Source organism: Camellia sinensis, chromosome 13 (assembly GCF_055761805.1).
Source record: "Camellia sinensis isolate YWXY chromosome 13, ASM5576180v1, whole genome shotgun sequence".
NCBI classification, from domain to species: Eukaryota; Viridiplantae; Streptophyta; class Magnoliopsida; order Ericales; family Theaceae; genus Camellia; species Camellia sinensis.
In genome coordinates this window covers 14,438,552-14,447,211 of record NC_138973.1, presented here as the reverse complement: position 1 = coordinate 14,447,211, position 8,660 = coordinate 14,438,552, and positions in this window count along the sequence as shown.

The window sequence follows — 8,660 nt, the reverse complement described above, 5'->3', positions numbered from 1 at the left end:
ATGCGTCCCTTTATGGGTCATCGGATTTGTTAGTGCTAATGTATGCACCACGTATGCTTAAGTAAGAATTGTGACATCTGTGTATGATTTGGACAAGAATGTGAATGTGAACATGTATATGAATCTGTTTCTGATTAAAATCTGAATGCGTATAAGACTCTGTTTTGATACAAACCCTACTCTCTATATATGATTTGTGATTCTGTTTCTGTGTGAAGCTAAGGTCGAGATTGGGTATGAGCATATTTATGAATATGGTTATGCTTCTGTTTGTAAGGAATTGCAGTTATATTTTCGTTGAACATCATTTCTTTTGATGTAAGATAACTTGAGTTTGCAGGACCAAACTTTTTAAGGTGGGGAGACTTTTATGTGCAGGACCTTCTGCTTTCACACTTGAGCAAATTATATATAGCTAGCGCCTTAGTAGGTCTATGGCCTGCCCCCGCAACAAGTACTAGCGTATAGCATAACCAAATGGAAATGTGGCTGGACTCAGAAAGAAAGGAGGAGTCAATATTTCAGGCTTGTATAAAGAATCAATGAGGCGAATTGAGCTAGATTACACTACACTACTTTGAGGATAAATCCCTTACTGAATGAATGTGCTTTTGATCCGTGACCGTAGAAAGTACTGTGAATGCTTTCTATGATATCCTCTTTCTGGCTACCAAAGGTGCTAACTACTAATCAGTGATTAAAGATACTAATTGAGTGGATAAAATGAATTATGGGATTAATATGCAAATTGCATGATATTTGGCCTTCTATCTGTTACTTATAGAAATATCTGTTTGGAATTCCACTTTAATATGTAAATTGAAAGCCTTATTAGCGGCCGAATCTGAAATCGATTAATGTTTTATGCTAATTAGAATTTATGTGATTTTATGGTATGTTCAATTGAAATTTGATTTGGTATGATTAAATTAGATTAAAAAATTGTATTACATCAATTTGAGTTATTTACCAAATTGCCATTAGTGGACAATGCTAGGCCATCTATTAGTCTTGATTTATCTATGCTTGGCATCAGTCTTCATTCATCTTCCTAGAGACAAAACCGACTATAGAGAGAGAGAGAGAGAGAGAGAGAGAGAGGTAGGAGAAAATTGGTTTCAACTAGGAATTCTTGCTTGAACTTGGAAGAATTGAAGAGAGGATTGCATAATTGAGCTTCTAGACTTGAAATTGAGGACCCAAGGTAGGATATTTATCCTTTAGTTTATGAATTCAAGTTGGTTCTTGTATGGTTCATGGTAATTTAGAGTTTAAAGTCAAGAATGGGTTTAGATGTTGAATTGTGTAGTAAATCATGCATGCATGTACATTTCTCACAAATTGAGCATGAACTCCAAGAATTCTCTCTTGAATGTTTGAAATTCATCGTCATTTAGGGAAATCATCAAGTTTCAAGTTGTTTTGTGGTGTTGGATCATGTTTTGAGAAGTTTGATACAAGAAAAATTCATGCATGTTGTGTTCATGAACATTCATCATGTTTTAAGTTGAAATTGTGAGTTTTTAACAAACTCTTGGGCTATGATTTTATGAAATAATTCTTAATTCATCATGTTTTACAAGTTTACTATGTTATCTCAAGTTTTGGGGCCCAAGAGATGTGTTTTGAAGGTTGGAATTCGAGTTTTGAGCTTGAAGGTGCAATCTGGAAATTCCAGAATTTGCATCTACGCTCGAGCTTGGGAGTTCACGCTCGAGCGACCACTCTGAGTGCGTGCACTCCGCTCGAGTGACCAAAAGTCCGCTCGAGCGTGAATTGCAAGCTCCCAGAAGTTTTATGTCTTTTACAGATTGCTCGAGCAAAGGAATGTGCGCTCGAGCGACCATTCACATTTTGCATGTCCGCTTGAGCGAGGAAAGCTACGCTCGAGCGTGGACCTTATTTTCAGGAATTTTGACTAAGTGTTCCAAGGTATGTTTTGGCATCCTCATTGCATCTTAGACATTCCCAAGCCTTAATTAAGCCATAGTAATGAGGTTATGGGTTAGAAACACACTAAGAAAAGAATGTACTAAGTTCCGAGACTGCAAGTGTGTGTGTTTTGGGCAATGTGATAAGAAAGAATAAGAACCAACATAATAAAAGCTAAGCCGTGTTAGCCGCATGAATGTGTGATGATAAGACATGCTTGTGCTATGTATTTTGTGATTGTAGGTCAAGACTCGAGGATTGATTGACCATTTACGGGGACCACTGTGAGTAACATTTCTATAAAGATATGTTGATATGAATTATGTTCCAAATGAAATGTGATAAGCTATGATTTCTGAAATGATACCTGTTTACGTGAACGAACATCCCAAGTTTGAAATCTATTATGGCATCCATAGATAGTCCCAAGTCATGGGGGATGACATGAAAATGCGGGTCCATGACATACAAGTAATTACGAGATCTCGTTAGCCACTTCATTGTGGTGATATGTGTTTAATCGGTATCCGGAACCGATTACTCTAGTCGGAAGACGTTCTGTGATGTGTTCTATGGGATGTACCATTATTATGTTCTGATATGAGAATGATTATGCTATGATCTATTTTACGCTTATGATATGTTCGGAATTCGTTCACTAACCTCTTTACCTTAATGTTATTCATTGGGCTTTAGCTCATTGTGTGTATATATATGTATAGGTGAGCATTCTAGAGCCCGAGCCTAAAGGTTGTTGTCTGGATCTGTGTTCTGTTGTCAGCCAACCATCATGCCTCACGTGGAGGTTCTCGAAGTGTCCAGTGTTTAAGTTCTGTTGTTTCTGTATATATAAGACTCGTTTGTTCTGTTGGCCGTACTTAAAATACTGTAATGTGTGTGGGTATAATGTATGGTTGACTATTGGATATGTATATAAAATTTTAAATATTCTATTTCATATAAGTCAGCACAGCTCATTGGACAATTATATTTATGTATTTGCTTCTGCTAGCCCCCTTTGTTTTTGTTAATCTGTTCAGAGGCCTTCGGTAATTCAAGGATTACTGGCCGGTTACGATGCTAAACCTATAGGGGCGGGTTTGGGTCGTGACAATGTTTGTTCCCGTTTCGAGTTTTTTTAGAGTTTTTGGCTGAGTGCCTTGCCTACGGGCCTCTGAACTCTTTGTGTTTTGGTTCGGTTTGTGGACCAAGCCTTGTTGACCTTGCTTGGAGGGAGACAGAGGTCCGTAGACCACTTTTTGTGGTCATAGACCACTTTTCCCTCTGGTAGGCCAGTTTCCGGTTTCCAGAGCCTTTGGCTGAGCGCCTTGTCTTGCTTCCCTTTTGGTTTGGTTTTGAACCGAACCTTGTTTTCCCTTGCCTGGAGGGTGATAGAGGTCTTCTAGACCACTTTTCCCTCTTGGAGACTAGTTTTCGAGGCTTCTGGCTGCGCGCCTCGACCCCCAGACTCTTGTCTTGCATCCATTTTGGTTTGTTTTTGGCACAAACCTTGTTTTCCTTGCTTGGAGGGTGGAATGAGTGTTGGAGACCAGTTTCTCTCCCTGAAAACCAGTTTTCTTCCCCGCCAGCCAGTTTTCTGGTCGGCCAACTGGTCTTGGTGGTCTTTGGACCACCAAAAGTGGTAGGCCACCATGCCACCACCTCGCTTTCTTTGTGTAGATCACTCCTCCCCCTGGCCGACCACTTTTCTTTCTGGGAGACCACTTTCACTGGTCGGCCAACTAGTGTAAGTAGCTGGCCGACCACTTGAAGTGGTCGGCAACTTTCCTACACCTTTCTAAAGATCTTTTCTTGCCAGCTGTGCCAGCTGGTGAGCACAGAAACCATCCTCCATACACATGTATGGAGGGACGGCTTGGAGCTCTTAGTTTCCTTAACAAGCTTGTTGCTTTGTTTTTCTATATAAGGGAGGCCCTCTCTCCCTTCTCCAGGTGCCGAAAAAAGTGGCTGAGAGCTATACATACATCTTTATCTCTATATTGCTCCTTTGCTTCATATTTGTGCTTAAAAGTGTAGTTTCTTCACACTTTTTCACACAAACACATAGTGAAACACCATACTCTGGGAGCTGAGGCACCTAGAAGCTGGTTTTGGTGTTTTTGATTTGGTTTGAGCTCAGAAAAGGTTCTGGAGTTGTAGCTTTGAAGTTGTTGTTCAAGGGTGAGTCAACTAGCCCTTTAAAGCTTTATTTTGATTAAGCTTTTGGACCTATTTGAATACCTATTTTGGCTTGACTCTTAACTACAATAAGTTTTGATTTCAAGTGTTCTAAATGTTTGTTTAAGGCCTTGTTGGTGTTGAGGGTGGTCTACCCCCTCTTGTGCCTTGTTTGGCCTTGTTTTTGTGCTATTCTTTTAAGCTATTGGGACCACCTCTTTTTGGCCTTCTCACCACTAAAACTCAGGGGAATTTCAGTGGTGGAAAGTGTGTTTTGAGGTCCCAAATAGGAGGGGGTCATCCCCTCTCCTTGTATCTTGAGTGCTTGCCTTATTAGCCTCATGTTTGAACATGGTTTTCTAGCATGTGTTGGCTTGTTCTCAACTTGTTTTTGGTGATATTTTGACATGGCATACCTCTATTTTAGCTTGGTTGAGTCACCACTTGCATGCATTCTACACTTGTAGTGTAATCTTGCATGCTAGCCTAACATGCATCATGCTTTGGACCATCATTCTAGCATGATTTTGGCTCAACCCCAGGAAGCTTTTACTCATGTTTTACTATGATTAAGCTCTGAATTATGTTATTTTGGTCATGCATGCCATGCTTTGTATAGCCATAGTACATTCTAGCTCACTGGCTTTGAGTTTCTAAGCCACTAGCATGCATTGCTTGGGCTATTTGCATGATTTGACATCATTTTTTTATGTGATTTCAGAGCATGTTTCATTGCCATGCCCTCACATCTTTCACTCAATCAATGCTTTGGAGGGTTGGTATTTTATGCCTTAAGTATGAGCCATTGTGTATGCCATCTTGCCTAGGCTTTTGGGCCACCATTTTAGTGTGTTTTGTGTGTTGTCATGCCTTGGTACAACTCTGTTTTGGGTTGGTTAGAGCATCCCTCATTTGCTTCTTACTCTTGTAGTGTAAGTCCTCTTTACTAGTCTTGCATGCATAATGAGTGAGCTTGTTATTCTAGCATGTGTTGAGTTGATGTTAGCCCATTTGTGGTGTTAATTTGACATTCCATAACTCTGATTTTTATTGGTAAAGTCATCTCATGCTTGGTTTTGGTAGGTGTAGTGGAATCCTCCTTGTTGGCCTTACATGCTTGTTGTTTTGGCTACACTCCATGCATGTTTTAGCCTTGATTTGACATTCTCTAGGACTGTTTTGAGTTGCATTGGTCATATGCTTCATGTATTGCATAGCTATAGTGCAAATGCCTATGCTAGTTTCAAGCTTTGAGTCTCCTAGCATGCTTCATTTGTAACATGTGCATGATTTGGCATCATTTTACATGTTATTTCAGAGTATATAGCATTGCCATGTTCCCATTTCTTTCACCCTTTGAGTGCCTTTAAGGGTCATGCCTTTGTTGCCTTGTTTATGGCCTAGATTGTATGCACGCATGCCTAGACCTTTGACCTCCCATCTCAGTATGTTTTGGTCTTTGTTTTGACCTATTTGAGCTTTGTTTAAGGCTGGTTCATCCATTTGTGCCATGCATTGCATGCCTCTTGTGTAGTCCCATTCACTAGCTTTCATGTTTAAGGGCTCTTGCATGCCATACTTGTGTTGTTTGAGTAGTTTGGCACCATTTCATACATGATGTCAGTGCATTTAGTGTTGTCACACTTCCATATTTGTCACTCCTTGATCATGTTTGAGAGTTGTGTTGTTATGCTTAGTTGATGAGCCCTCACATGAGCATGTGTTCTTGGCCCTTTTGTGCCTTAGTTTTGATGCATTTTGGCCACTGTTTTGGGCATGATTGAGGTCTGTCCATATTCGGTTTAAGTCCATTGAGCATGTTTGTTTGCATGTTGTTCGCATGTTGTTACATTTCATGTTGTTTGCATGTGCATGCATTGCATAGTGTGTGCATGCCTTGCATTGTGTTTGGAATTTTGTGCATGCCATCCTAGCATTGGTAGAATATCATGTTGTATGCTTGTTGCATTGCATTATGTTGTTGCATGCTTGTCGCATTGCATTATTTGGTTGCATGCTCATGTTGTTTACATTATACTTGCCATGCTCATGTTGCATTGCATTGTATTTCCATGTGCATGCATTGCATTGTGTTTGGACAGGGTGTTAGTCCAAACACGAGAAACGAGGGGCGTTTCATATTTGAAGTGATGAAACATGCCTCATTTCTCGGTCACTGACCCTCTTGATCATGCATGATAGAGGTTAAGGCTTTATGTGTTATTTGTGCATTCATTTACATTGAATTGTGTAATCTTGGCATCTCGGCCATCGTGCATTGCGATGCTCGATTGGTGGCCCAAGAGTCGAGAACCGCACTCCCTTGAGATCATGAAATGATAGGGAGCGTGGTTGTGCACACATATCTTGCAAATACATTGCCATGCCCCTTCTTGTTCTTTGTTGCAGCAAACTGGAGAAATGCAGCATTTTCTGGTCGGCAGACTAGTAAAAGTGACTGGCTGACCACTTTTTCTGGTCTGTAGCAAAGGCAAGTGGTTGGCAACACCACTAAGTGGTTGGCCAAGCTCCTGAAGGTCTCCATGATGGAGTAGAAGCTTTCTGGAAACTTGTGCAGTGTTCTGAGAACAAATGAAGACAGAGGCAAGTTGGGGCATCGCGATAGATTTCCGAACGAGGCGATCGAGCATGCATGCGCTTCTCGCCCTGAGGCTCCTTTTTACTGCTTTGCTTTGCTAGCTTATACTTTGGTTTTGTACTTAATTAGTTAACGTGTTTAGCTAATTAATTTATGCTGTAATGTTTAATTAGCTAGTGTAGTTACCTAGTTAGCTTGTTTTGTGATAATTAGTTAACTAGGAATAGTTAATTAGTTTTGATTTGTAATAATTAGTTTAATTAGCTTAGATTAGCTTATTATTCGGACCCTCTGTCGAGAGGGCACAACTGTTGTAACAAGCGTGCGTGTGTGTGATGCATGTCTTCCAACCCCCATTTCTTTCTCCCTGTTACTTACCTGCTTTCAATGGTTAGTTTTAGGGCACATTTCAATTAGCATCCTTATGCTTCGCATGTGTGCATCCATTCATCTGTCTTGCATGCACCGGACTCGGCGCATCATACAAACTGCATTGTATCTCAATATCGATTTGAATACATGTTATCAAGTTGCATTCATATGCCATTTTAGAATAGCTGAGCCTATCTTAGTTGCATTTTGCATGTGTTGCATTAGGCATTTTTGACATAGCTATGATCATGCATTGATTATTAACTAGCTTCTTTTTTGGCTCGGAGTACACTCTGAGTGTTTATTCTTTAGCATCCTTGCATCCTTGCATGCGTGTAAGTGATTGTCATGTTTAGCATGCTTGCCATGAGGCTATTTGCTTAAATGATATAACTGCATGAATGCCTGTGGATGAAGGCTTCATTACTTGAATTGGAACAATTCATCAAAATGTGAGTTTTAAGCCCACTTGGAGTGGCAAAATCATGTTTTCTAAGCCCACTTGAGGGTGGCAAATCTGCGACTTAGCCTACTTGTGAGTAGCACTTTCAAACCATTTTCAAACAAACAAACATGAGATGTTTTGTTCCAACTTGAGCGATTTAGTCTATACTTGTATGTTGTGCGCATCACATAGTAATTCTAGATTAATAACTGGAATAAGAACGCATGTGTTTTCAAAAATAATATATCATGATAGTAAAGGCCGATCTTTGATCGGGCGAGCGGGGGTGCTCATTGCATGACCTTCCCCTCTCATACCCAAGTTCTCGAGCTGAGGCAACTTTGGTAATGACGGACACGTGGCCTTAGGCACGAGTCAGGGTTTCCTAAATTTCCCAAAATAAAATATTTAGGTGGCGACTATGAAATCTGGTAAAACAGTCCATGTTTGGTGCTTTTTTGATTAAAATTGATTTTTCAAAACGATTTGCCGGATTTGGACTCTTTGGTGATTTATCAATCTTACATTGCACTTTGTGAGATTAGATTCAGAACCGTGACATGAGTCTGAATTATAGTAGCTAAGAACAACAATTCGCGGCCTTGCACCCGGAGCGGAGTTCCGGGCGGTCTACAGAGATGATTGGGATTCAAGTGCATCCATTATACACAAGTCCATGCTTTCTGGAATGAACACCTCAGGCTTGGGTAAATGGCCCGGGGTGATGTATATGCTGGGGTTATAGGTGGATGGCAGTGTATGGATAGATTGAGATATGGAGGTAATAGGTTAGGGGTGGCCTGAGGTCCTTTTGTTGGAGCTATGATCTCTTTGTCAATAAGATCCTAAATCTTATGACGGAGGCGGATGCAACGGTTTGTATCATGACCATGTTTTGATGATAGGCACATTATTTAGCTGGGTCATATCTTGGTGGAAGAGGATTTGGGAAGGGTTGGGGTTCTAGGAGTTCTAGGTACCCTTTTTCTCGTAGCATTTCAAAGCTTGAGAGAGACTCATGTAAAGAGGATGGAAATTTCGAGCTTGGAGCTGACTTAAAGTGGTTGGTTTTTGGCCATTGAGGGAAATGGTGACCATGTTTACTTCTGAGCATTTCGTAGCTGTACTACCATA